Raw genomic sequence first — 27,344 nt, forward strand, 5'->3', positions numbered from 1 at the left:
AAGTAATACCAGGGTAAGTTACTCTGTTGTTCTCATTGTTTCTATAGTGTGAAACGATATAAGTTGGTCTATGGTCAGTGCGAGAAATCTAACCTCGGATGTTTGCGTTGGTAATCCGTAAACTTATTGCTGATCCATCGGGGGTCACATTGTTCTGACTATGATACTACGTTCAGAGAGAAAACACCTCACTACAAACATAGTGGTGTCATTTTTTGAACGAAATGACCAATAAGTCATGTGGTATTTGGAATAGTCGATGACATTTGTTATTATCCACACTTAACATGACACGTGCCTCGGTTTCATTGAATGATATGATTTTTAATATATAACCATTAATTGGTTCTATTAAGCACGTTTCGATTTAATTTGCTGCTATGTAGGAATTTTTATAAGATTAGCGTTGGGTTATTCAATGGTAACCTTTCATATTTTGTATATTTGCGTCACCAACTACAAATTTAAACTTGTCAAGATGCAGTAAATGGCAGAAGTTGATATTCTAACATAAGCAGTGGATTTTATGACAAACAGCTAGTGCCATCTTGAAATAACACGATTTTTAATATTTACACAACTCATAATGCTAAGCAACACGGTAAATAAATGAAATTGTGTACTCATATAGACATATCTGAATAGAAATGTTAAATAAAATACCTTAATCCTAGCAAAATGGCATCAGTGAAGCTACAAAGGAATCTAACTAGTTTGGTTTGCTTTGAATTTGAATTTTGTAAAGCTACATGAGAACTATCTTGCGTTAGCTGTACCTAATTCAGCAGCGTTAACACTAGAAAAAAAGTAGATAGTAGACACCACCTACCACTAACTCTTGGATTACTCTCTTACAAAGAATAATGGGAATAACCATCATATTACAACGTCCCGACTGAACGGGCGAGTATGTACAGTGCTGATAATTCAAACAAGAAACCCTCAGATTCAAAGGAAGAGAATATCTTAACACACAAACCTCTGTAATTTAAACTAGAAACCCTCAGATGGAAAAAAATAGGCTACCTCAACATACAAACTTCTATAATTTAAACCATAAACCCTCAGATGGAAAAGAATAGACTACCTCAACATACAAACTTTTATAATTTAAACCATAAACCCTCAGATGCAAAAGGACAGGATACGTGAACATACTCACTTCTATAATTTAAACCAGAAATTCTAAAACGAAAAAGAAGAGGATACATGAATATACAAACCTCTATAGTAAATGTTGTTTAGTTATTGCTTGTAGACAGAATTCCTGTTCTATTCATCCTTGGCCTTTGGTGCAAATAATGCAGCAAATTCAGAACAATATTTTGTTTAACACAATTTGTTGTAAAACGTAATTAGTATGAACCTCATTCTTCTTGGAAACTTCTCCAAGTTTTTCATCATTTTGTCGTTAATGAAGAGCATAATAAAAATCACGAAGCTACTTTCAGAACATTTCCAGAATCTTCTTCAAATTTACCATTAATTTAACAGTCACAGTACATGCATCGCTTCAGATCTCATAACTGCTCGTCAAAGTTGACATTAATTCGCCAAGCATAGGAATTAAACACTTCATCTCACAAGATCTGCGTATTATCCATTATATTTATTCTATAACAGAAATCTAATGCAAGAATATCTTTCTCCAACATTAGCGAAATGTCGTTTGTGATAACTCGTTTGATAACTCTTCAATAAATTAATACAATTATTTTTTCCTTTCGTTTGAAAACAAGGACACAGAAAACCACATCAAAAATGTAGCCAGTGTTTTTTTATATTATTACTATAACGTATTAAAATAATCACAGTTGAGGTTATTACGTTGTAATAACCATAAGCCATAAACTGTGGTCTTTATTTAATAACTGTCACTTCCTTCCTCTCACAACGTTATACAAGCTTCTGAAAAACTGTATAGCTTTTATTTTAGTAATATATGTATATAAAAAGGTAACGTGAAATGTCCTATTCTTCCTGGTAAGGGACTTTTTGTTTATTTATATCAAGGGAACCTACATGTTCATACCTTCTTTGTTTACTATAACCAATGTGTAATTACATGTCATCGAAGTGTAAACGCGTCACAACATGACATCTTACAAATATCATGACACTCGTCGTCACAACATGACATCTTACAAATATCATGACAATCGTCGTCACAACATGACACCTTACAAATATCATGACACTCGTCGTCACAACATGACATCATACAAATATAATGACACTCGTCGTCACAACATGACATCATACAAATATAATGACACTCGTCGTCACAACATGACATCATACAAATATAATGACACTCATCGTCACAACATGACATCATATAAATATAATGACACTCGTCGTCACAACATGACATCATACAAATATCATGACACTCGTTTTGATTTTAGTTTTAGGTCTATACCGATAATGATAATTTTCTCATCTTTGTATCAAAGAGAGAAATCCAAATACCAAGTTTTTTTTCTATAGGCAGTGATGTACAAACAAAAGCGGTTCGTTTTTTGCTCACCAGCGTCTGTTAAACACGAAGTGAACTATCTTGTAAATGATAAATAATATGTATTATATTCGTTTGGACTCGGTTTACCATATGATAACTATTCAAAACGTCATAACACGTAACGTCAGTTTAAGATCAGGGTCTACAAGTTATATGAGCGATCGCAACACGCCTCATCTGTAAAGGCGATATATGATACATTTTTATAGAATTAGTCTGGTTATAATCCTATGTACCAATAGTTTGAAAGAAGCTCAACCTGCTCGATAGATGGCGTGACTATCAGGTGACGTTTTGTATATTTGTTGGTATGTAAAAATCCAGACGATGGGCTAATTTTGCTCTCTGCACACCTTAAAGTTACCTGTGAAACAATCTACGAACTCTAATAATTTGGTGTGGTTTTGACATGTAATCCGATTTTTAGCGTTATACGTCCTCAGACTTTCGGCTGAACTACCGGTTGACGTTGAAGTTGCACAAAAATTGTTTTAATTTCAGTTATATCAAAGAAGCAAATTCTTACAAATAAATCTAAACCAAAGTGAAAACCGTGATATCAAAAGACAGGATTCTGTCTGCAGAATTGATGTTCGTTATCTATTATTAATAAATGTTCGTTTTTAAACTTCCAGAAAAATCTAATACAAATATTTTCAAGCCATTTGATTGGCGAATGCTATATATATACATGTATGATCACGTAGAAAACGGAACATGTGGAATACAGAGATGGAAACGGAGAGAGGATTTGTTTGTTTGTTTGTTTGTTTGTTTTGAATCTCGCGCAAAATTACACAAGGGCTACCTGCGCTAGTCGTCCATAATTTAGCAGTGTGAGACTAGAGGGAAAGCATCTAGTCATCACCACCCACCGCCAGCTCTTGGGCCACTCTTTTTACCAACAAATAGCGGGATTGACTGCACATAGTAACATCTTCACAGCTGAAAGTGTGAACATGTTTGGTGGACAGGGATCCAAACTCGCGACCCTCAGATCACGAGAGGAGCATCCCAACCTCCTGGCCATGCCGGGCATAACGGAGAGAGGAGCATCCCAACCACCTGGCCATGCCGGGTCTAACGGAGAGAGGAGCATCCCAACCACCTGGCCATGCCGGGCTTAACGGAGAGAGGAGCATCCCAACCTCCTGGCCATGCCGGGCCTAACGGAGAGAGGAGCATCCCAACCTCCTGGCCATGCCGGGCCTAACGGAGAGAGGAGCATCCCAACCTCCTGGCCATGCCATGCCTAACGGAGAGAGGAGCACGTTTTTCAAGAAAGAAGAGAGATGAGTAAGACATGTGTATGTTTTGTGTTATTTTATAACACACTAAAGAAACACAATTTATTTAACGAGCGACAGTTTAACATTATTACAAACAATTTTAACTCATGAAAAAAAAACTACGTGATTCAATGGGCAACAGTTTTAGCATCTATTTAGTAAATTTTCGTTGTTCCTTCATTAGGCACCATTGTTATTTGCGAAAAACTGGGTTTGGACTTAAACAATTTCATATTAAAGGTAAATCCTTTGATAACCTATTCATAACGAAGGCGTCACCTGTGAAATATTTTTTGTTCATGTCGTATTCCTGTTCCAAAGTTGGCCACACCCAAATCGATAATATAAAATGTGTAAACCTACTTTTTAATTCCTTTAAAGCTATTTTCAGTCACACCCACCTTAAATCTTTAATATTAATGAAATAATTTCATGAATTCTAATTCTGAACTGAAATGGCTGTTGCGTGACTTTATCAGCCCTAATGTGATTTTTACATAGCTTATGAACGTTAATGAATATCATGTGATTTTGACATAACTTTTCTCTGTGCTGTAATGAATATCATGTGATTTTTACATAATTTAAGAACTCTAACGATTTGTTGTGACTCTGACATAACCTTTTGAAGTCTAATGGATACGATGCGACTTTGTAATAACATTCTATACTTTAATGTATATTATGTGACTGTAGCATAACTTAGTAACTATGACGGATATTATGTGACTTTGACAGAACTTATGAACTCTAACGGACATAAAGTGTCTTTGAAATAGTCTATGAACTATAATGATTTGATGTGACTCTGACATAAGTGTTAAACTCTAATGGATCTAATGTGCCTGTGATCAGAAACTAACTAGTGTATTTTTACGAACAGTTAACAGTCCCAAAGTGAACAAGAAACGAAACATTAATTACTTGACCAACATCTGACAAACAACACATTATTTATGACAGTTTTGTTCAACGCTTCACAAGTAATACACTGTTTATGTCAGATTTGTTCAACGCTTCACAAGTAACACTGTTTATGACAGTTTTGTTCAACGCTTGACAAGTAATACACTGTTTATGTCAGTTTTGTTCAACGCTTCACAAGTAACACTGTTTATGACAGTTTTGTTCAACGCTTGACAAGTAATACACTGTTTATGTCAGTTTTGTTCAACGCTTGACAAGTAATACACTGCTTATGTCAGTTTTGTTCAACGCTTGACAAGTAATACACTGTTTATGACAGTTTTGTTCAACGCTTGACAAGTAATACACTGTTTATGTCAGTTTTGTTCAACGCTTGACAAGTTATACACTGTTTATATCAGTTTTGTTCAACGCTTGACAAGTAATACACTGTTTATGACAGTTTTGTTCAACGCTTGACAAGTTATACACTGTTTATATCAGTTTTGTTCAACGCTTGACAAGTAATACACTGTTTATGTCAGTTTTGTTCAACGCTTGACAAGTAATACACTGTTTATGACAGTTTTGTTCAACGCTTGACAAGTTATACACTGTTTATGTCAGTTTTGTTCAACGCTTGACAAGTTATACACTGTTTATATCAGTTTTGTTCAACGCTTGACAAGTAATACACTGTTTATGTCAGTTTTGTTCAACGCTTGACAAGCAATACACTGTTTATGTCAGTTTTGTTCAACGCTTGACAAGTTATACACTGTTTATGTCAGTTTTGTTCAACGCTTGACAAGTAATACACTGTTTATGACAGTTTTGTTCAACGCTTGACAAGTAATACACTGTTTATGACAGTTTTGTTCAACGCTTGACAAGTTATACACTGTTTATATCAGTTTTGTTCAACGCTTGACAAGTAATACACTGTTTATGTCAGTTTTGTTCAACGCTTGACAAGCAATACACTGTTTATGTCAGTTTTGTTCAACGCTTGACAAGTTATACACTGTTTATGTCAGTTTTGTTCAACGCTTGACAAGTAATACACTGTTTATGACAGTTTTGTTCAACGCTTGACAAGTAATACACTGTTTATGACAGTTTTGTTCAACGCTTGACAAGTTATACACTGTTTATATCAGTTTTGTTCAACGCTTGACAAGTAATACACTGTTTATGTCAGTTTTGTTCAACGCTTGACAAGCAATACACTGTTTATGTCAGTTTTGTTCAACGCTTGACAAGTTATACACTGTTTATGTCAGTTTTGTTCAACGCTTGACAAGTAATACACTGTTTATGACAGTTTTGTTCAACGCTTGACAAGTAATACACTGTTTATGACAGTTTTGTTCAACGCTTGACAAGTTATACACTGTTTATATCAGTTTTGTTCAACGCTTGACAAGTAATACACTGTTTATGTCAGTTTTGTTCAACGCTTGACAAGTAAAACGTTTGATGGTGTAAAACATCTAATCCTCTTTGTTATCCGTCGCCATTGTTACCAGGTAATAAAAACAACTTGATGTTAAGATATTTGTAACTTAGAAGCTACATTAAAATGTTGCTTAAAATGATTGACTTGCTGTTCGTAGCTTATAAAAAGTAAGTTTACTTTGTACTTATCATAACTAAATAACATTTGGATTTTCTGCTAATTCAAGGCTCATATTCTGATTTAAAGGTATTGAAATGAAACGTGGTCACTTTGGTTTTCAGTCAAAAGTGTACTTTCGCTGTTGTTAATTCTTAACACACCCATTGGAAAATGAGAAATTAATAATAAAATTTGTAAGACGGTGTGAATAATGAGAATTTTAACAAACACCAATATACACTATTGGAAAATGAAAATAAAGACAATATTTTGTAACAAAATGTGAAGAATGGCCAAGACATGGGCATTGCAAACACACAATCATTGTGAGCTTCACTGTTTCAGAAACCATATTTCCCATAAAATTCTAACAGCAAGTTGTAGTAACTAAAAATGTTTGTACTTACCCAGTTCTGAACGTCTATTGCATGGTAGTCTATCATTAACACTCCTACGAAAAGACGTTTCTAGTCCTGATTTCTCCAAGCCCGTTTCCCTGGCTGTGGTTTTGCTAGATAGTAGATAGGGACAGTGGGAATCTCGTTAATCCATTCATTAATGGATTTAAATGGCAATTTCATTTAAATACAAAATTATTAGCCTAATATTAATAACCTTTCAAGTTGCTCTGGGGCCTATTAAGCCCCACTTTTCGTAGGAGTGTTAAACAATGCCATGCGAGCCATTAACCTTAAAACAAAATTAAGAAAGATTAAGTTTATTGCTATTGTTAATTAGATATTTATAGATTTTAAGGATAACACTACAAACACAAAAGATATTGTAATTTATTATTAATATTGGAGAGAAAAAAAAGAAGGGTCAATTCTTCGCTTTCTGTTTTTGCTAACAGTGCATGACCTCAAGGTAAAATAAATACAAATTAAGTTTATTCCTATTTTTACTTCTGAGATACTATGTCTCTACTATTTTAAAGTAAAGCGTTCTACTCGTAATCTGAGGGTCGCAGGTTCGAATCCCTATCGCACCAAACATGCTCGCCCTTTCCACCGTGGGGGCGTTATAAAGTGACGGTAAATTCCATTATTTGTTGGTAAAAGAGTAGCTCAAGAGTTGGCGGTGGGTGGTAATGACTAGTTGCCTTCCCTCTTGTCTTAAATTCGTAAATTAGGGACGGCAAGCACAGATAGCCCTCGAGTAGCTTTGCGCGATATTTAAAACAAACAAACAAAACACACCATTTTAAAGATAAGACTAGAAATATAAAATATATTGCTATTTCTTATCATTTGAGTAAGGAAAAGAAGGATCAGTTCGTACTTTATGTGTTTGCTAATTGTGCACGTTCATTTAGTTATTTTAAAAATTATCTATGTATATCTGCTGTTCTTTATGTCATATAACAATAAATGGTAGATGAGAAATTTAACGTTTCAAAACGTCTAGCCTCATTAAAGGTCTTAGCATTTCTACGTGTTCTAGCTTTCGCCATTATCTTTATCTTTTTATCTATGAATCATGTTGTTACTTATATTAGCCAGCATACACAGCTCCCGTCCACATTCTACTATCTTTTATATTTGTAAAGAAACGTTGCTTAAGCTTACGAGAGTCTTAGCTCGTGTCATGCAAAAAAAAAAAAAAGGTCTTATACTGTTTACAATTGAGTTACAGAGACTTGAGCACCCAGAAAAGAAACCTGAAACAAGAAGCTTGAGTCTTTATGTTATAATCCTGTTCGGTATTTTCACTCTTTTTTTTTTATGTTGCTGTTGTTTTAACATGTTATTGCAGCTGCTAGTTAAGAACTAGTTGAATCACCTAGATATATTTACATGATCTTCTGATATTCCAAGATCATCAACAGACAAAATTAAACACCGATTCCAATATTTTATGTATTTATTTTGAGAAGAAAAGCGGAAGATTGCTGGTTTATAGCAGCAGAGTTATTATTATAAAACACTTAGGAATTCCCACCTGTACCAACTGCATTAAAGTTGCCATTTGTTATTGAACATGTTTGGAAACTGGATTTGTAATAGAACATATGTTTTATTTTAAGGATTTAATTCCATAAAGTAAATGATTATTTGTTGTTCTTACAAGTTTTAAATTACTTGATGTGAGAAAGAATGTATATTTCACTACTAGGTGGCTGGTTATCTATTTAAAGAAAATAACATAATCCAGTGTCATTATAGCATATTTAAAGTTGATAGACAATTTATTATAGTTGACAATGGTGAGCAAAATGTAATTGAAACATGGAAGTCAGTTAAATCAGCAAAATGAGAATTCGCCGTTTATACTAAAATAGAATATTTTTTTCTTAAAACATCCCTGCATTATTTTTATGGTGTTTTACATATTCTTACAGTTAAATTCGTACTCATGAGTTAAAAAAACGATAAACACAACTTTCGTCTATGGATTTTACTGAATCAACAGGAAAAATAATTCTGGAAAAAATAGCTAGATAATAAAAATATATTAAATTTTATAACCTTAGAAAGTTTTAAGAAATTAAATATTTAACTAATGGTCAGTTGTAGCAACATTGACAGTCACATTCAAAATATTAATGACTTATTAGAATAAATGCCTATCTATAAGTTGTGAGAAAAGAGTTATGGTTACTAATGTTGTTATGAGTTGCATGTACCAAGAAAAACAAGTTTCCTCGCGGTGGCTTAGAGGTCGGCATTCGACTCCTAATCTGAGGGTCGCGGGTCCGATTCCCCGTCGCACCAAACATGCTCGCCCTTTCAACCGTAGGGATGTTATAATGTGACGGTCAATCCCACTGTTCGTTAGTAAAAGAGTAGCCCAAGAGTTGGCGGTAGGTGGGAATGAATAATTGCTTTCCCTCTAGTTTTACACTGCAAAATTAGGGACAGCTAGTGCAGATTGCCCTTGCATAGCTTTGAGCGAAATTGAAAAAAAAAACAAACTAGGCTTAAAAGTCTATAACGAAAAACTTGACACCACAACTAGATAAAACGGTTATACATTAATTAATAATGCACAGGTTTATGTAGAGTAATCCTTAAGCAATTTTTTATTTCATTTTGTCAATAAATTTTCGACGTTTCTTAAGAATGAAGATTTTTTGATAAATGTTTTATCAATAAAAATAGCAATTAATATCTTGGTTAATAGTGATGTTAATCACCTAAAAATATAAAACAATTGTAAATAATTAAAAACCCTCAATGACTCAGCAACAAGTTGGGGCTTATAACACTAAAATTAGGGATTGATTCCCTGCGACGGGCACAACATAAATATCCAAAACAAATTTAGAGCTATGGCATGGTCAGGTGGTTAAGACACACGTCTCGTAATCCAAGGGTAGCGGGTTCCAATCCCCATCACACCAAACAAGCTCGACCTTTCAGCTGAAGGGGCGTTATAATGCGATGATCAATCCCACTATTCGTTGGTAAAAAGTAGCCCAAGAGTTGGCGGTAAGTAGTAATGACTAGCTGCCTTCCCTCTAGTCTTAAACTGGTAAATTAGGCACAGCTAGCGCAGATAGCCCTCGTGTAGCTTTGTGCGAAATTTAAAAAGAAACAAAGCTGCGATATCAAGAAGAATATTCCCATTTTCGGTTGTAATGTTTCTCACTCAAACATGTTCGTTTTTATATATATTAAGTTTAGGCTGTTAGGAAGAGAAACCAGAGAGTTGTGTAGAGTTTGAACCGACTAAGTTGGTTTTAAAGAACACCAAAATAAAAAAGAGAAGATGGTTCTAGATGTAAATCAGAGGAGTAAAGAAAAACAAACAACGAGAACGATACCAAGCTAGCGTCAGTGAGCCCCTTCAGTACCTTTGTATTCTCAAGATAATACAAACCCTGAAACCAATTATTATTCCTTTTTCTACCGCGGAGCAGCTGGTTTGTTGCAGAGAGGTTGTTTTTTAATTTCGCGCAAAGCTATACGAGGACTATCTGCGCTAACCGTCCCTAATTTAGCAGTGCAAGACTAGAGGGAAGGCAGCTAGTCATCACCACCCACCGCCAACTATTGGGTTACTCCTTTACTAACGAATAGTGGGATTGATCGTCCTATTATAACGCCTCCACGGCTGAAAGTCGAGTGCCTTAACCACCTGGCCAAGCCGGGCCTGTTACAAACAGAACATTCTTCTTTGTGAACGGAGTAAACGTCACTAGAGGTTATTCTATAAATTCCAAGTATATGATGGTGCAGTGTTACGATAACCTCCAGAAAAACTTTGATAAGTCATACAGACCTTTAAGTCGTACTATCTTAAAAACAACAAAAAAACGTCTTGTTCATATATATGTATATGTAGAAAGCACTACGTATATGGTTTACAGAACTGTACCGTTAAATTCCAATCAATTTTAGGATATTCGTCATCCATGTCTTCCAATATTAAAGAACGACGAGACAGAACGATTAATGCAGCGTAACACGACTCACTTCACCAAATGGTTACCAGACCGTTACTACGTCAATAAATAGTTCTACTGTCAGCAGCTTCTAGAAAGTACGTATAATAAATCGTGTTAAAACAAATGAAAAAATGTATGCGTATAATGCATTTTTACTTCTTTTTTCTCTTATTATTGTGGTTTAATAAATCAGTAAGATATCAATACAACCAGTCGTTGTTAAGTTATTGTTTTAAATACAAATTTAAATGTGGCGAAATATGTATTTTAATAAAGCGACACACTAATAGTAGCATTTCGAAAGATGTGGCCTGGCATGGCCTAGCGCGTAAGGCGTGCGACTCGTAATCCGAGGGTCGCGGGTTCGCGCCCGCGTCGCGCTAAACATGCTCGCCCTCCCAGCCTTGGGGGTGTATAATGTGACGGTCAATCCCACTATTCGTTGGTAAAAGAGTAGCCCAAGAGTTGGCGGTGGGTGGTGATGACTAGCTGCCTTCCCTCTAGTCTTACACTGCTAAATTAGGGACGGCTAGCACAGATAGCCCGCGAGTAGCTTTGTGCGAAATTCCAAAAAAAACAAAACAAACAAATCGAAAGATGCTGGCTTATAGCATGAAGAAGTAGGCCTAGAATACATGCAAAGTTCATGTACGCAGTGAATACAGTGGCTTAAAGTTAATGTGACCTCTACACAGTTTACGTAATTCCGACAAAATTAAGAGAAATATTGTAATGCACGTTGTATTTGATACTGAGAAAGATTAATTGTGATAGTATTGTATTTTTCTACAACACTTAGAATCTCTAATTAAGACTTAATTAGGTAAATTAATTAAAATACACGTACACACCAGTTAAATTTGTAAATCGATTTAAACATTTATAATTTTATATCCTCTTTGTCGCTTCTGTACACCACTTTGAAGTATAATGAAATATGTTTATTAAATAAATTAATATTGTAAATTTCGTTCATCTGAGCAAAATTGTCCTTACGAAATTTGGACGTATTATGTTATAAAAGGTTGGCCCCTGGACTCGAAACATAGGCAATACCTTAGAACTTACGCACCTCTAAAGACTAAGCTGCCTAATATAAACCTGGCCCTGTCACACCAAATGTGCTCGCCCTTTCAGCCGTGGGGGCGTTATAATGTGACGGTCAATCCCACTATTTGTTGGTAAAAGAGTACCCCAAGAGTTGGCGGTGGGTGGTGATGACTAGCTGCCTTCCATATAGTCTTACACTGCTAAATTAGGGACGGCTAGCGCAGATAGTCCTCGTGTAGCTTTGCGCGAAGTAAAAAAAAACAAAAAAACAAACCAATATAAACCTTACCTTTTAACGTTGGGATTCCCATCACCAATCACAAATATTCAAGAAACCCTAACGACCGTGCGATAAAGATCTGGTTTAAAGTTGAAATAGTGACAATGTCTTAAATATCTGGAAAGACACAGAAGATCTCGTATGAAAGAAGTTTTGAAGAGAAAAGAGGTACTCGATAAGAGAAAGTGTAGTAAAGCTGAAGAAGGTTTATAGTATTGACGACATGGGAAAAAAGATAAAATATAATAGTTGTCTAATATGTTTTCGAAGTTAAAAAAACGAAGATAAAACCTTTGAGAAGACAGTTAAATAACTATGTTATTCGGCATTAAAGAGGCAATAAAAATAAGTATATAAAAGTTATAGAGAAACAAAATCAACATAGAATGAGAAAATATAGAATAAATTACAAGAAACGTAACAAGACCTATGATGTAATAGAAAAAATAATGAAGTAAAGAAAAGATAGGGTAATTTGGAAAGTAACTTTGTAACAGGAAAAATATAAAAAGACACAAAAGGTGCAATTTGAAATAGAAATTCAGGATTTAACATTAGTAGATACCCTCCTCCAATGATGCATTACAATAAAGTAGTAGAAGACAGAATTTGATAGTTAAAGAAAATAAAAAAGATAGAAACATGTGAAGAGACTTCCAAAAGATAAGGTTAGAAGAGAAGGAGACATGGATTCGTCCTACTGAAAGTTGTTGGAGCACATCGAGTTGGAGGAAAGTGAAGAAACGGAAGGATGGAATATAAAGTGAGATTATGCAATAAAAATAAGTGAGAGTAATAATTCTAAATAGTACAGTCGTACAGAAAAATTAAATTTCTAGCATAAGTGGAAAATTAAATGGGCAGAGAAAATAAGAAAGGAAGAGAAAAAGGTGATGTTATAGGTGTTAAAAGTTGGTTGAAACGAAAAATGGACAAAAAAAAGGAAAATAGAAATTTCATGTTTTTTATGATATATAAATAATATGTGGCAGAAAAAATGATTCAGGAGATGAAAGTAAAGCTAAAGGGAAGATTGGTGGAAGGAAAGTGATGAGATACGAACATAAGGGCAATAAATGTTGAAAATGAAGAAGAAAAGAAGATATATATAGGAGCAAATTGGACTTTGGTGGTGAACTATACAATTAAAAATAAAATCTAGATTAAATGAATAGAAATGTAAAAGTAAAAACAGAAGGTAACATAGACTGAAATCATGTTTTAATAACAGTGCTGTTAAATGGGTAAATATATATATAGCTTGAAATTGGAGGGAAGACAAAGAAACCGTTTAAGGGAAGAAGTAAAAAGGCCATAGTAAGAAATGACGACAGATAAGAAAGATGAACAGTATAATATTTTGTAAATATTAATATGGCTTAGGAAACAACAGCGTAGAAGTGAGGCATGAAATATCAAAAGTGAAGATGAAATGAGTGGTTTGATTGAAAACCCAAAGACAATAATGGAACCAGAGTTTGAACAGTAAAATAATTTAGGCAAATATATGTAGATGAATGGAAAAAATAGTGACAGAAATTTTGATAGATAATAAAAACTCTGGTATTTTCTAATGAAAATGAATAGCCAGCTTAGAACACTTGAAAAAAATACATGAAGTATCATAAGGCAGCTTTAAATATATATAAATCAAACATGGTTGTTTTAAAAGGGTGTAAAAGTAGCGAAAATAACAAAACAGAAAGTCAGCAGATCAGGGTGGCTATAAAGAACAAATATTGGATTAGCAAAAGAACATAAAATGTAAATGCGTGAAAACGCAGTGAATAAAAACGCGATGCGAAACTACAGTCTTGACCAAACGTTTACTTACTGTTCTATATTAATGTTATTGTCTACAAGCATGGAGTAGTTATTGAGTAGATACTGGAGTAGTAACACAGAAGGTATCGTATGATCGGACAAACACATACGAGTTCTTATACTGGTCTGTAAAGGTTATTTTGAGAACTTTTTCATCAAAACACACATACACATATCTTTTATATATATATATATATAAAGATGCGCTTTGATGTAATATATTTCGAAATAGATTAACACTTTGTTCAGAAAACTTCTCCGTATTTGGTGTAGAGTCATGCCTAATTACGTGTCAAAAGTTAAAGGGCGTATAATTGTTCAACTGATCAGAAATGATATAAGACAAACGGACATTACCAAAACAGTGGGGTACTCTTAGTGTACTGTATCCAGAATCATGAACTATAGGAAATATTTACTGCCCAAAATGACCGTGTTAACATGTGAAGGTCGAAAGAAGTATTGCAACACCTTACATCAGGAACGACACGAACACATTCATTCTAGGGAATCCAGAAAAACAGTGAGTAGGAGACTAATTTAACAAGGCTATTTTGGATTAAAAAAGGGCTATTTAAATACTGATTATATCAATCGGAATACATTGTCACCACCGTGTTACTTGGGCAAGAGGTTTGTTTTGTTCTGAATTTCGTGCAAAGTTACACAAGAGCTGCTTGCGCTAGCCGTTCCTAATTTACCACTCACCGCCAACTCTTGGGCTACTCTTTTACCAACGAATAGTGAGATTGATCTTCACATAATAACACCCCCTCGAATGAAAGGGCGAGGATGTTTGATTTGACCGGAATTCGAACCAGCGATCCTCAAATTGCGAGTCGAGCGCCCTTATCACCTGGTCATGCCAGGTCTCTTGGGCAAGAAAGTATGCCAACTTAAAGTTAGGACACTGGCGAAATGTCATCTTTTCAAATGAGTCCTGTTTCCAGCTTGTTAAAACTAATAGTAGGACTCGTTTTCGTCTTTTGTTTGGAGAATAGATGAGGTAAAAGTGTCTCTTCCATAGGGAATACATAAGAGGTGGTGGAGTACATGTTTGGGCAGTTATTAATCATGATGGAAAAACTGTTTTTTGTATCCTCCAGTATAACGTTAGTGGCACCTCCCAGAGGCATCACATGGAGACTGTTTCTCTGGTACATGCTAGGACAGAATTTTGCAATAGTATTGTGTTCCAGGACGACAATGTCACTTCCACAGTGCTCGTAATGTACAGGATTATCTCTATCAGGAGGACGTTACAATATTATCATGGCTAGCAGTGTGTTCATTTTTAATCCCAAGTGTCCGACAGAAGTGTTGGAAAGTTGTTAACCACGACCATAAACCAGCTAGGGTGGCTGAGTTTCAGCGCCTTCTAGTGCTAAGTTGGGAAAATTCACATTGGACTACGTCAACAATCTCATGTACAGCATGCCACGTCATCCTGCGCAGATTATTAGTGTGCAAGAAGATTTGATTTGTTGTGAATTTTGCACAAAGCTACAAGATGGCTATCTGCGCTTGCCGTCCAAAACTTAACACCAAAACCTAGAGGGAAGGCAAATAATCATCATCTCCCAACGCCAGCTCTTAGGTTTCTCTTTTACTAACGAATAGTGGGATTGGCAGTTACGTTATAACGCTCCCAAGGCTAAAAGGGTGAGGATGCTATATAACAGAGATTCGAACTCGTAGATGCCAGACGAAAGTTTTGACAACCTGGCTATGCCGGGCCAGTACAACAATGACTAGCCTAGTACTGAATGTTTAATATATATTTATGTAAGGTTACAGATGCTATTTATAATGATTTGATGTTTCATTTTCTCATTATACGTGTTTCGGTTTTTTTAACAGGTAAAATGCTGAGCTACATATCTTTCCATAGATTTCTGATAAAATTGTTTGCTTTTCTCTCTCATTATACAAATTACATATGTAGATCTTTAATATAACATGCAGATTGACAACGCTAAGTGTATGTGTATTCCATCTTAATAACAAGGACCCTATTCGTTATAAACTGTGCAAACAATTTGGCCAAGGCTATAATAGTAAACTTGATACGTGAATGAGCAGTAAACGCGATATGAAATGCTGTTAACAGAGTCGAAATGCATTATATCGATAAAAAGTTTCAACTATTGAAAGCCTTGTAAATTCCATTGTTAATCAAGGAGTAGAAACTTGATACTGGAGAAAAGAGGTAAAAACAGAAATACAAGTAACATTTTTACAATGGGTGTTGTGTCTACACCTACACACACTCTACTATATATGATAGACAGACAACAGGAGAACAAGTAAGGCGATCATGCAATGCGCACAGACATTCGATAATTCTCCAAAAGGGATAAAACTAATTAAAAGAAGAGGGAAATAAATTATTTAGTTTCTAACGAAAATCAAGAAACATTAATACATATATATTTAGTTGTGTAGAGATGTGAGGAAAAGAATGGATGAAGAATAAGCAGAATTTTGGGGAAAATAAGTTTGTTTGTTTGTTTTTGAAATTCGCGCAAAGCTACTCAAGAGCTATCTGCGCTAGTCATCCCTAATTTAGCAGTGTAAGACTAGAGGGAAGGCAGCTAGTCATCATCATCCACCGCTAACTATTGGGCTACTCTTTTACTAACGAATAGTAGGATTGACCGTCACATTATAAGGCCATCACGGCTGAAAGGGTGCGAGGGGGATTCGAACCCAAGACCCTCGGATTACGAGTAAATAAGTACATGTATTTAAAGAAAGATAAGGCACCAGGATATTGTGTACCTAATTTTAAAATTTTATGTTCAAAGTTTATATTAAATTTAAGGAATGTAATCAATTATAAATAAAACTGAATTGACTGTCTCATGCATTCTTATCATATGTGCTACAGGAAAAGGTAAATGCCATAAGTCATCGTTATATGGCAACCAAAGTTAGCCAACGTGTCGAAAGCCATGATATCGCTCCCAAGTGGCACAGCGGCATGTCTGCGGAGTCACGCAGCTTGAAACTGGACTTCCATACTCGTGTCGGGCAGAGCATATAGTCCATTGTATATAGTTTTGTTCTTAGTTCTAAACAAACAAACCATAAGTCATCTGTATATAGCAGTAAAAATGATCCGAAGTGTCGTAAATTATGACAACTAAAATAATATAACCCGCGGTAAGTTATTGTCATATAACTGAGATGAGTGAAAATACCTCAAATCATCATACATAATAACCGAACGAGACAAAGCAAGATTAGACCAATAAAATACAGCAACGCCTTTCTTTTATGACTCCATCGAGGAAGGCATAATTTATCAGCTGTTTTTTTTTTCTGATCCTTTGGCTGGGTAATGTCCTATTTTCTAGATGTTATATAATTATATTAATAATTAGCTTTAATTAATGTGCCACACTTAGTAGCGCAAGAACGTGACTGAATATATTCATAATTACCATGTTCTGAACTACTTTCTCACTGGACCAGCGAAACCTACCTTCATTTGATTAGAATTTTATTTTTAACGTTGTGTGTGAAAGTGTCACTACACTTGCGACACCTTGCAGAGACGCAGAATATTTTGTAATTAATTTCTAATAACTTTGAAAATAAGAAAATTACTAAGAATTCCCATTTTATAATCCGCGTGATCAAACACTTCCAGAAATGTGAATTAATCACATTTAGTGATACAACCAACGAATCTGATAAGTAATTAAAAAAAATAAGTTGCATATTTGTCGCTATTCGATCTACACTTCGGTGGAATAAACTGAGTCATCTGTTTGGTCGATAATCTGATGTCGCTTTTGAAAACTTTAGTGTACAATTGATTTACGTTTCATACTGTCGCCCGTGTCTTGTTTTATATTTAATTTAAAAAAATGTAGATGTTTAATGCCAAGCGATCAGGTCCAAAGACGAAAATCGCTGTTTACTTATTCTCTCTATTTCATATGCATTTATGACTTAGTATGATTAATAGGTTGAATCATACGTTCTTCATTGTTTCTGTTTCTGTAGTTGCTTAATGAATCATTTCCTTCTCATTAGTTTTGAACAAGCAGGTCTTATAACTAATATTAAGAGAAGTTCCTTGCTCTAAATCTTTAGATTCAGGAACTAAAGCAATCCTTTGCTCTAAAAGCTGAAAATTAAGTGATAAGAGAAGTCCCTTTCTCTAAAGGTGTAAATTCATTCAGTAAGACAATATATTACTTACTCTAAAGCCGATAATTTAGTTAGAAAAGTGATTACATGAAAATACGACGCAATCAGTTTAATGAAAACATTTTTGTGATGTATAAACTGAGAACGCAGTTCTAAGCTATGAAATTATCTATATATAAAAGAGCTCGTGTGTGATCGTTAAATTTCGCGCAAGGCTACTCAAGGGCTATCTTCTTTAACCATCTCGTATTTAGAAGCGATAGCCTAGAGGGAAGGTAGCTAGCTACTCAACACCATTCACCGCCGACTCTTTTACCAACGAATAGTGGAGTTGACCGTAACATCATAATGCCCTAAGGCTAAAAGGGCGAGCATGTTCTATGGCAGACAACTAGTCAAACTACTGACCGCCAACATTTGAACTACACTTTTACTAAAAAACAGTGGGAGTGACTGCCATATCATAACTCTCCCACCGCTAAAAGGACGAGCATATTTGATGAAGAGATTCGAATCCGCGACCCACAGATCGAGCGCCATAACCATTAGGCAAGAGGCGAACTAAGAACTATGTGTACATTACGGTGTTATTAATATGGTACATATCTATGTGTACATTACGGTGTTATTAATATGATACATATCTATGTGTACATTACGGTGTTATTAATATGGTACATATCTATGTGTACATTACGGTGTTATTAATATTATACATATCTATGTGTACATTACGGTGTTATTAATATGATACATATCTATGTGTACATTACGGTGTTATTAATATGATACATATCTATGTGTAGATTACGGTGTTATTAATATGGTACATATCTATGTGTACATTACGGTGTTATTAATATGACACATATCTATGTGTACATTACGGTGTTATTAATATGATACATATCTATGTGTACATTACGGTGTTATTAATATGGTACATATCTATGTGTACATTACGGTGTTATTAATATTATACATTATATGACTATGTGTACATTACGGTGTTATTAATATGACATTATATCTATGTGTACATTACGGTGTTATTAATATTATACATATCTATGTGTACATTACGGTGTTATTAATATGATGCATATCTATGTGTACATTACGGTGTTATCAATATGATACATATCTATGTGTACATTACGGTGTTATTAATATTATACATATCTATGTGTACATTACGGTGTTAGTAATATGATGCATATCTATGTGTACATTACGGTGTTATCAATATGATACATATCTATGTGTACATTACGGTGTTATTAATATTATACATATCTATGTGTACATTACGGTGTTATTAATATGATGCATATCTATGTGTACATTACGGTGTTATCAATATGATACATATAAAAATGTTTTAGTGGAATTTACTAGAATAATATTTAGAATGTATTTGAAAACAACAGATTTTAACCTTCCAGTGGCTCAATGGTAAGTCAGCAGGCTTACAACGAAAACCGGGTTTCAATACCTGTGGTGGGCAGAGCACAGATAACCCATTGTGTAGAATCGTGCTTAATAATAACCAAATCAAACAAATTATTTAGTAAGTTTTTTACATTAATAACACTATGTAAAATGACAATTTATAAGTAACGGTCAGTGTTTCGCAACCCACATTGCTATACACCCGCCCGAAACGTTAGCCAATAAAATAAAAGTAATCCAATCATCTTTCCACTACATGCAGAGAAGAAAGGCATTGTTACCTTGATGTTTTAGCTGCCAAAAACATCTGTAGTCTTATGTTTTGTTCTCATTCGATTATAAGAAACATGAAAAAAGTGCGTACAGTTTAAACCAATGGAGCGGCATGTGCACATGATGATCAAAGACGTAAGAGATGCTCGCGTGAGGCTTGTCAAAAATTCTTTTAAAGAAATGCATTGTACATAACAAAGCGATCGCGGAAAGATAAGTGAACTCGGTTATGAACCAAGTCAGACAGATTCATAACCTGAATTCTTCGTTAAAAATAATAAATTCGAAACACAAACGTACTTTAGAACAATAGAACTGCATGTGAACGGCATCTCAATTTCCTATAAATGAACCTCATTAAATCTTGACGGTTAAACTGGAATTCGGTAAGTCTATGTGTTGCAAATTATGATTACATGGATCCTAAATTATACATAAAAAAATGAAACAGCCAGATGTGAAAATGACAGTCAAGATTTACAAAAGGTTTCTCAAACATTACGTCAGAAATTGGTTTATTCCAAGCAATATATATACGTAATTTAAGAGACTTGTCTTATATATGTGTGTGTATTTTAATAGTTAAAGTGCGTCCTCTATTACATTGATAATTTTTACCCTTAATTAAGGAAAGATTTAAAGAACTACTACTAATATGAAATAAATTACTTATATTTTTAACTTTTAACTTATTAACTTCTAACAAAACAGAGTGATATATGATTAATATCAAATATATTGTAGATTAGAATCCACCTTGATTTCCTATAATGGCTTGGCGGTTAGGGTTCTCGACTCGCAAGGTGAGGGCTCGAATCCCTGTCATAGAGCATGCTCGCCTTTATAGCCGTGGGCATTATAATGTAAAGGAGCTGGCGGTTAGTGTTTTCGAGTATCTAACTTTCTTCTAGTCTATCACCGCTAATTTAAAGATGACTAGCTCAGATAGCACTCGAGTAGCTTTGTATGAAATTCTAAAACAAACAAACATGTCAGGAGTTTTAAAGAAACCTATGCTGGGCTGGTCTGGATAAACATTAACTAAAAATAACGACATTGAGTAAAATCATAACAACTATTAAGAAGTAATTAACATAATTTTCAACTTGAAACTGAAGTTATTAATTTATCATATTCGCTCTCACGTGCACGTTTATGTAGATATTAAACATCCACTTGTTTCTGTATAAACTATCGTATGTTAAGAGAGATGTAACACGCTACGTTTCAACAAGAATCAACTAACCTCTTTTACACTAGGGTAACGCTTTGCTTACATTTTGACTCTTTATAGTATTTTGATTTAAATTAGTCTCTAGCAATTAGTTTTAAAGACTCTAAAAACTTAGTTCTGTATTTGGTAGTTTAACCAATCGTTCATTAATCTGTCACATTTTATTTGCTGGATGCTCTGTTCGTAAATTTATCTAAGTCAGGCCTAAAGCTTATTAAATTCAAGATACTGAATTATAAAGCACAGATAGCCCTCGAGTAGCTTTGTGCGAAATTCCAACAACAAAAACAAACAAAACAAACTGAATTATAAGATGATCTTAATTAGGCCCATGCAAGTTTATTAAATATTAATGCAAGTTTAGTCATTCCTTGAGTAATTGTGCATCATAATATTAGTGAGCAAAATGCTTACTTAAATTCATGGTTATGAAATTCAAATGATAATTAACTTATAATTCAAGTGATACTTTGAGCCGGCAGCGTATGACACTAATAGAAGTAATATATAAATAGCTGTTGCTTTTTAATTATTTGAATAGTTTTTACTGGCAATATAAAAAACGAACACTGGGAAAATAAATAGGTTTAGATTTGTGAACCACCGTTAGCGACACATGTTCTTTGTAAAAACAGTTACAAAACATGGTTATTGACTCGCAGCGGTTTTCACTCCTATTGAGAGTTGAATCAACGATTCAGAATCTTTTAAAAAGATTATACAAGAGTTTAATTGTTTGAGTGTGATACTAGTTAAGTGTACGTGGATATCTTTTTGATGTTTTGATTTAATATCCTTATACGATCTCCGTCTTTTACATTATGGACTGTTGTAGATAGTCTGATATTGCACGTATTGTACTCCTGAACATGCCTTTTGATGGTCTTTTTGTTTTTCCAATATACTGACGTTAACATTTACTAACGATATTATAAATGGACCTTTAGAAAATTATATGTTTACTTATAAATGTTTTTCTTATAACAAAGTCCACCGAAAGGAATCGACCCCCTGATTTTAGCGTTGTAAATCCAAAACCTTACAGCCGACCCAGCGGAGGATTGATGTTTTCTAACTATGATCATACTATGTAGTAGCTTTTGAATTTTGTTCTAATTTTATACTCTTAGATATACTTTGTATCTTTTCTGGCACACAGTGGGATATGACTATTTGTGATTTTCTTCCTGTTTATTTATTTATATGCTTTTCGTTTGTTTTTTTCCTTGGGTTTTCCTTGAGTATAAACTAAAAATTTATGTCTATTCTTTTTTTAGCATCTTCTACACTACAAATATGGTTCATTTTGAAAACGAAGTAGTGTGCCACTCTTATCTTTAAACTTTTTAAGTGGTTTCATTTAATAAAGCAGATGTCTCTCTGCAAATCTTTTTTGTGTTTTGGAATTTCGCACAAAGCTACACAAATATCTGTTCTAGCCGTCCCTATATTTAGCAGTGTAAGACTAGAGGGAAGGCAGCTAGTCATGACCACCCACCGCCAACTCTTTCATGGTCAGTGCATTTGGGATTGACCGTCACATTATACGCTCCATGGCTGGAGGGCGAGCATGTTTACAAAAATCCCGAATAAGCGTCTGCAAGAGGTTGAGTAAGTCTTATGTGATTTGCAGACGCTTATTCGGGATTTTTGTGTAAAACTTGGCACGAAAACATGGAGACAAATACGCGTGCACTGACCGTGAAAGAGTTTGCTCATTTCTTAAACTGCCACTAGAGTACACGCGGCAATAAAATATTTGAAATGAATTTGTGTAATGGAATTTTTAAAAGAAATATTTCAATATAACGTGAACCTTTTGTTATATTTTTATTTAAATTACGTAATGATGAATGAGTATGCTGAAACAAGAGTTAAAATCAAACACTACAGATTCATATATGATAAAGTTACCGAAAGAGTTTGTTAGCGCAGAAAGAAACTTTTGGTCATATATCAGATGTAGGAATCTTATTGGTTCAACGAGAAGCACAAGCCAGCGTTGCTCCCCGCTAGTACAACGGTATGTCTATGGATTTACAACGCAAAATAAAGGGTTCGATTCCCCTCGGTGGGCACAGTAGGTAGCCCGCTGTGGCTTTACTATAAGAAAACACACGCACTCAAGCCAGTGTTTAACACTGACCGGTTTATAACATTCTAGTCTATTCATTCCTGCTTCTCAAATTACTTATCCTTCAGAACGTTTATCATCTTGTCTGTAAAGCTATAAACCGCAAGTCAATTTATTAGCTAATTATTGATGTTGAGGAAATTATCAGAAATTCTTGCTATTCTGTCACAGAAAAAATATTGTTTACTATCTGGATTTCTGGTGAACTGTAAACCGCATAGATATATTAAATTATTAAACGCACCTCAGATAAGGTAGACACAAGAGCTAAAGATGTTACAAACGTACGTGAAGTATCAGTGACAACTGTTGCCATGGGTACACTCCTCCGAAATTATGGGCTCTCGAATGAAACGATAAAAGATGAAAAAAGAAAGACAGGAAGTATCTTTTCACTTCCGGTCAAGTATACTCTGAGAAAAAGATAAGACATGTATTAGCCATTCCACGTCTTTTATTTCTTATACAACTGGATTGCGAGACATCCAACAATATATTCCTTTTTTATGTTAGCAAACAAAAAAAAAGTAAAGATATTAGTCATTGTAGCAAAGTAACACGAAAGTTTTATTTTAATCGAAGACGTCGCGTTTACTAGATTGTTTGATAGTGAGCACATTTATAAGAAACGAGTTTCGATAAGAGGAATTATTTGATAATGGGTAACAGATAAGAATCTTCACCAAGAAGGAAAGTTCAGTCCGCAGATGTGAAAGCGACGTGCAACTGTGCAAGTTAGATAAACTGCATGAAGACTAATTAATATATTAACGATTTGTAAGTGTAGTGACGGAAAAATAATGAACTTTGTACAAAGAAAGAAAATTCTAGAAAGCCTGTGACTGTTAAGAAACCGAACTTGTAGTTTCCACTAAATGTTGTCACGAACTGTGAAAAAAAAAATTGTATATGTATATTCTGCAACGTTTGTTTGTTTGTTTGCTTCAAAGCAACGCTACCTTGGGCTATCTGCTGCGCCAACCGCGGAGAATCGAATCCAGTATTTTAGCATTGTAAGTCCACAGTACTTTAGAATATCCTGATCAAACCTAACAGTAAAAAAATTGCAATGTAAGTTAAGACAAACATTCTGTTGGTTCACAGTACCACAAATTGTCTTCCCGAAACACAGACTGTTGTGAACTACAGTGAAATTGTTTTGACGATTTAAACACATGACAAACTCTCTTTGTTAACTTAAATATGGTCTAAGAAGGTCTAAACGTTGTTCTGTACTTTATTTTAATTAAAGTTTTAGTACCCATACTAGCCGTCTTTATAATATATTTTTACTTTAAGTGGGGTTCTCGTCATAATGAAATGAAGTTTTTAGTTCAAAATTATTTATTTAAATGAACCATTGCATTCCGAAGTCACATATAGGGCCGGACATGGCCAGGTGGTTAGGGCACTTGACTTGCAATCTGAAGGCCACGGGTTCGAATCTTCGTACCACTAAACTTGTTCGCCCTTTCAGCCATGGGGGCTCTATTAGCTAACGGTCAATCCCACTATTCGTTGGTAAAAATGTAGCCCAAAAGCTGGCAGTGGGTAGTGACGACTAGCTGCCTTCCCTCTAGTCTTACATTGCTAAATTACGGCTGGCTAACGCAGACAAAGAAACAATTATCTGTGTATATATATATACTGTATAAAATCTAACACAAAAACTGTATCAGAAAGCATGTTTTTGGTGCTAACTTACAATGACGGTTTCGAACTGGTAATCGTTGAAACTGCGTTTGTTTTAATACAACGTTGTTTGTTTTATAGTACGTGGGTTTGATGACGTCGTCCCAGTTTCACTTCAACTGCTACGTTTACAACTTTCAAATAAATAACTTCAGTGCATTAAAAAAGGAAACTCGTACAAAAAGTAATAAAGTTACAATCTGTGAAAAAATACAAAATTCGTGTGAAAATTAAATACATTTGATAGACCTGAAGTCCAGGCAGAGTGATTTACAAGTTTACTACAGAAAAGAGTTTTTAATATTTATATCATGAGTTAATTTTAAAACAACTGGAATGCAGCATGAAATATTACTGAATAAATAAAAAAATATTAAATTGTGTAAAAATTCGCTCTAGTAACGACCCCCAAAATGCATGTTACCCGGTACTTACCAACACTCTAACAATACTTACCAAAATTCTAAAAATACGAACTGTAAATGCATATTACCTTGCACTTAGTAATGAAATAACAATGTATGTTACCCTCCTCTTTGTAATAATTTAAAAATATATGCTACCCTATACTTAGTGATGAACTAAACATGCACGTTACCCTGTACATAGTAATAATTTAAAAAAAAAAAAAGTGTCCCTATTATAATTAGTAATGAACTAAACATGTATTTTACTGTACAAGAATAAAGAACCTGTGGTAGCATGAGATTTATCACATATTACGCCCTCCTCTGGTATAGCGATAAGTTTACGAACTTATTCCGTTAAAATCCGGGGTTCGATTCCTCGAGATAGACTAAGTGCAGATAGCCCATTATGCACACAAAAGAGGACCCATGTCGATAGTTCAGCGGTAAGTCTGAGACTTATAAAAAAGTGGGATTTAGATACTTGCAGTAAGCACAGCATGGACAGCCAGTTGTGCCGTGTTTTTGTTTTTTGTAACCAACAGACAAAGCAGTAATAACATCAGGATTATGTGTAAAGTTATCAAAAGGGCCGTTTTAAAATATAAACTAAGAAACTATAACAAGAAAATTTGCCACAACATTCGTCTTTTTGACACAAGATTCGATTCATTTAAATCTTGAAAGAGATTAGTGTAATATTTGCTTCCTATTTATTTTACACAGTTGCTGGTTCTGCCACAACGATTGTGAAGCTTCACACGTTTCACGCGGTTCCCCAAACGACGATGAATTTCATACAAATTATACTGTGAGTGTTAATAGTGGTGTTAATGCCCACTTACGAGAAAACAGAAAAGGAAACTTAAAGTTCTTTAATGTTTGTTTTTCACAAGTCCATTTTTTACTCACTTTAGATTTTATAAAACTTGTAAGTTTTTCAAATTAGATTTTTTAAGCTGATTGTTTGACGTTAAGCACAAAGCTACACAATGGGCTATCTGTGGTTTGTCCACCACCGCCGGGTATAAAACATGGTTTCTAGCATTGTAAGTCCACAGAAATCCCGCTTTTCCATTAGGGGGGCTTTCGTTTATTTTATTTTTGAATTACTCGAGGACTATCTACGCTAACCGACCCTAACTGAGCAAGACTAGCGGGAAGGCAATTAGTCATCGCAAACTCTTGGGCCACTCTTTTACCAACAAATAGTAGAAATAACCGTCAAATTATAATGCTCCCATGGCTGAAAGGGTAAGCATATTTGATGTAACTGGGATTGGAACCATCGACCCTCAGATTACAAGTCGAACGCCCTAACAACCTGGCCATCCCGGGCCAGGAAGGGGATTAACCTGAATGGTACCTTATGTAAGTGAAATAAATGGCTGAAGTGGAGACCCCTAGGTTTCAGGCATAAGTATATCTAATTCTGAGCTCTTTGAACCGAACAACGGGATTAATTGCCACCTTTATAACTGGCGGGGAGCAGCAAAACGTGGGGAGCAGCACGACATCTCGAACCCTGTACATTTCTTCCTCTCCTAACATAATCAATTTTCTGTTTATTAGTTTGTTAGTGAAGACAAACTTTACATTACAAATATTTCGTGTAATCAATGAAACAGCGCTCTAAACAATATGCGAATGACATTTTAATATTAAATTTTGTTTTGGTTTTCAATTAGATGGCGTTGCATTTCTCTTGCGCTGCAATCAAATTTTAGAACTGAAAACTCTTGTTAGCGCAAAGGTACAGAAAGCAGACGAACTTACATTTCGTTATCATGTCTTGGACGAGTAGTTGCTAAACTAAGCGACACATTTTGAATTTCAATTTGAACACAATAGACAGGTAATTATTTGTGTTACAGTAACAAAGATAACGAGCTGGAAACATTCACGAATAGAATAAGAGAAACTATGCGTTTTACTGAATTGAAACCTTCACTATCATGCTTCCCAGTGGGTTCAGCGTTACAGTCGGGGTTCGGTTCCTGTTTGAGCAGAGCGCAGAGCCAATTGCGCAAGTTTAATCGTAACAAAAATCTGTAATATTTATGTTATCTAAGAGAAACAACGAGAACGCCAAACGTATAATTTCGCATATATC

The 27,344-nt window shown here is 34.7% G+C and overlaps 1 long non-coding RNA gene across 5 annotated transcripts in view; it reads right to left on the minus strand.

Moving 5' to 3' along the window:
- LOC143252601 (uncharacterized) overlaps positions 1–27,344 on the minus strand; it is an 86,509-nt gene that overhangs the window by 39,154 nt on the left and 20,011 nt on the right. For 3 of the 5 annotated variants that reach the window (XR_013029073.1, XR_013029071.1, XR_013029069.1), the window contains exon 1: positions 6,742–6,977. The exons of 1 other annotated variant lie outside the window; for it this stretch is intronic. This is a non-coding gene — a long non-coding RNA (uncharacterized LOC143252601). Of the gene's footprint in view, positions 1–6,741; positions 6,978–27,344 lie in introns of those variants that run through there. One more of the 5 variants, XR_013029070.1, reaches the window with a different exon arrangement.

The sequence above is a fragment of the Tachypleus tridentatus genome, chromosome 6, assembly GCF_004210375.1.
Source record: "Tachypleus tridentatus isolate NWPU-2018 chromosome 6, ASM421037v1, whole genome shotgun sequence".
Classification (NCBI taxonomy): Eukaryota; Metazoa; Arthropoda; class Merostomata; order Xiphosura; family Limulidae; genus Tachypleus; species Tachypleus tridentatus.